This window comes from Micromys minutus (assembly GCF_963924665.1).
Source record: "Micromys minutus genome assembly, chromosome: 9".
In the NCBI taxonomy this organism is placed as follows: domain Eukaryota; kingdom Metazoa; phylum Chordata; class Mammalia; order Rodentia; family Muridae; genus Micromys; species Micromys minutus.
This window is the reverse complement of record NC_137978.1, coordinates 6,027,378-6,031,334: the sequence shown is the minus strand read 5'-3', so window position 1 is coordinate 6,031,334 and position 3,957 is coordinate 6,027,378.

The window sequence follows — 3,957 nt, the reverse complement described above, 5'->3', positions numbered from 1 at the left end:
ATAGTCAAATTCTCCTTGCCAGGAAGCCAGAAGGTGCTAGCAACAGAATGCTGAGTTTGGTCCCAGGGTCAGCTTCCAATCCCCATGGAAACTGGACACGTTCACTGCTTCCCTCAGCTTTGTTGTTGGTGGGCTGCAGGGAGGTCATTTGTGCAGCCTTTGAAAAGTACTTAGTCCACTGTGATCGTGCTTCTGGGAAACAAAGTTTCTCTGTGTATCACCGGCCAGTGGCAAACTCTTTATCTTGTAGTGGTTTTAGATTCAAGCCCCAGGGGCCTGTAAGCTTCCTCTTCTGTCTGCTAGTAAAGATCCGGATTTCATGTAGTTTCTGTGAGGACTCAGTGTAAGAGACAAATAGTGTAGATTACTGAGGACAGCCTCGCTGGTAGAAGGGAAGATTGAATTGCTTCTTGCTAGGATCAACAGGGGAGACATCCTTGGAGCACAAGCAAGGTATGGAGACACAGTTCTAACTGATCACTTATAAAGGCCACTAGATTTTGGGATGGTCACACCAGTGCAACCTCACCCCAGAGGTTGTGAGAGCAACGGTTCCCCCAAGCCTCTTGTTTCTCTGGGCTGTTAACTTGTGTGTCAGTCACGGGGTACCAGGGAGTAGTTCCTCACCAGAGCTCTGTTGTTGCTAACACGCTCCATCTTATTCCCGGATTCTTCCACAGTGGCTTAAAATAGACACGCCACACCTGTGTTCACACAACTCCCCAGGCTTTTTAAATTTACCCCTGACTCTCTAGTGCTGATACCAGGAGACAGTTTCCTCAGGGCGCCCTCCCATCTTCCACCCATCTATTAATCTGCAACGTACTTACTAAGTACCTATTATGTGCAAAGTAAGTCTGATTACCTTATGTGTGTGGCTTTTCATTGGCAGGTGTTACCTCCAGGCCACAGACTGCATGCTCTTGCCTACCTCCCTGCTTTTATTTATGTTGTTCCGAGTCTCTGGCCTGTCTTTCCTAGTGATCCAGGGTGGCCGACATCTAATGACTCAAATGGTTTTTTGTATTTTAACATTCCTTTCTCTAAGTCCGCTACCTACCCTACATGGATCCCGCGCCTTCTGATGCCGGCACACCATCCCTTCCTCTGAGCTCACAGAGCTGTTGCAGTAATTGTCCCTGTATTTTAGTTTATTGTTTCTGTGGCTGTTGGATTTGCAGGTACTGAACTTTAATCATCTTTGTAACCTCAGTACATAGCGTACTGCTTGGCAGATGAGCCAATGAAGAACTCACTGATAAGCGAATTGGTTGAAGCTTCAGAAGTGGGTCAGAGTGGTGACCTGGGTAATAATGACGGTAGTGGTGACTGTCACCTTCTATCATGTACTTCTTACAGGTCCAAGTCTGAGCCAAGCACTGTCCATCTGTGATCTGTTTAGTTAAATCCTCATAGAAGTCTGTGAGGTCAAGGAATTGAGGTTGTTGAGAGAACGTCCCTGGAGTCAGAGGCCAGGGTTGGAATTTTAGCTACTTGAGTCCCACTTTTGGATCCTGCAAGAGGGGATATCACTAATGGTATATGTGATAGTAAATGTTTCTTCTTTTTGCCAAGCCAAACACTCTGAAATTGGGACTGTACCTTTTCCTCTGTGAAAAGGGAACCCTAGGGACAAACACCATCCTTGTCTAGCTGTCTCCCTAGCCTCTGGGCTCCTCGTACAAGTTGCCCTGTCCTACTCTTTGCTTTGACTTCCTATATGCCGTGTGGGGTTAGGGTGCTCAGCTTCACTGGGCTCTTCAGAAGGAAGGCGGAATGGTGCCAGATGTGTGGTGGGACTTGTCACATATGTGTACTGGAAAGTAATGTTTCTACATACTAGGGAAGAGGATTTAGAGAGGGATGAGTTGGCTGAAGCAGAAAGATTTCAGTACCAGCCTGGGCTGTCTAGTGAGACTCCATTCTAAGCAAGCAAGTAAGGCGACAGAATTGACTGCGAAGAGACTATAAAGGCATAAAGTAAGAGAGAGATCCAGGAGTCAGAAGGACCTGAAAACCCTCAGCAAAGATGAGTGAGAGAAGAGGTTGGTCACATGCTGGCTGTTTCTGGACATCAAGCTGGAAGATGACTTTTAGATTTGACAGAGATCGCTGGTGGCTTTTGAAAGGAAACTAGGACAAGTATCAGGGAAGGAAATTGATGATGCAGGTTCGGGAGGATAGTGCTCTGATATCTTTGGATAAATTAGGTGGTGAAGTGCTGCGGTCTGAATGTTTAGTCCAATCAAGTTAATACACCAGAGTCCCAATCATTAAAGTGATGATGGTATTTTAAAGTGGAGTTTTTAAGAAGTAACTGGGCCGTGGGATTAGTGTCATGTACAAGAAGCCAAACTCTGAATACCCAAGAAACAATTCACAGAACTTATGACACTCAAAAAGAAGGAAGGCCAAAATGTGGGTGCCTCAGTCCTTCTTAGAAGGGAGAACAAAACACTCATGGCAGGAAACACAAGGTCAAATAGAGAAACAGGGATTGAAGAAACGATCACTCAGAGACTGCCTCACCTTGGGATCCACCACATATGCAGTCACCAAATCCAAGCACTGATGTTGATGCCCAGAAGTACTTACTGGCAGGAACCAGATAAAGATGCCTCCTCAGGGGCTCTGCCAGAGTCATACAGATACAGCTGAGCAGGCTTGCAGCTAACCATCAGACTGAACTTGGGGACCCCAATGAAGGTGCTAAAGAAAGGACTGAAGGAGCTGAAAGGGGTTGCAACCCCATGGGAAGAACAACATTACCAACCAACCAAACCCTCCACAGCTCCCATGGACTAAAACACCAACCAATGGGCACACATGGAGAGACCCATGGCTCCAGGTGCACATGTAGCTAAAGACAGCAGTGTCTGGCATCAATGTGAGAAGAGGCCTTTGGTCCAGGGAGAGCACGTTTTCCCAATGTAGAGGAATGCCAAGGCAATGGGGTGGAGAGAGTGATTAAGAGCTAGTGCACCTTTGTGAAGACCAGTCGAGGGCGAGGAGGGATTGGAGTGGGGTGGGGAGGGGATAACATTTCAAATGTAAATACAGAGAGTATCTAATAAAGAAAAACAAAAGAAAACAAAACAAGAAGCCAGAGAGATACTTCTTAGGCCCTGTACTGTATGTGAGAACACGGTAAAAGACATTGTTTGTGGGCCCTTACTGTTACCAAATATAGATTTCCCAGTTTTTACATCCATGAGAAACAAATTTCTGTTATCTATAATCTACCCAGTTTATGTAATTATCTTATAGCAACCTGAATCTACTAAGATACAGAGAGTTCAAGCATCAGCTGCCTTGGAGAGATTCAAGATCAATAAACTTCAGGTGAATAGCTTTCCATTCCGAAGGGCTCATCAGTGGAGCTCTGGGGGACACAGACAGCCCCCCCCCCCGTATATATCTAGAAACTCTTGGGATTAACAGAGAAGATTGTTTGTCACAACTGTTCAACTCACGGAGGAGACCCTTATTTAAGAAGAGAGTTAAGTGCATGATTTTAGGCACAAGAAATTCAATAGAAAGCAGATGCAAAATATTAGGGGCTTGTGTGAAGGTCCCAGGTGGAGGGCTTATACCCGGTGCTGTGATGGAGGAGGTAAGAGTGAAGATAGTATAGACCAGGCAAAGGGACAGCAGTGTAGATTGTCTTGACGAAGTTTGTATTTCAATGTTAATTCCACTTCCCCAAGAAGGGTTGGCTAGTCACGTGACTCCAACTGAACTTTCCCATTTTAATTAGTAAAATAAAGGAAAGCCAGTGGCTGGGCGGGGCGAGGGAAGTAGAGAGGGCTGAGGAGGTCAGAGGACGGAGGTTAGAGGTCATGGCAACATGGAGCTTCCCACGGACCAGCTGGACCTATGTGGGATTTATTGGTGTTAAAGAGCTATAAACATTGAGTATTTTATAGGTCTCATATCTCATATAGAAGGGCAGTTTGT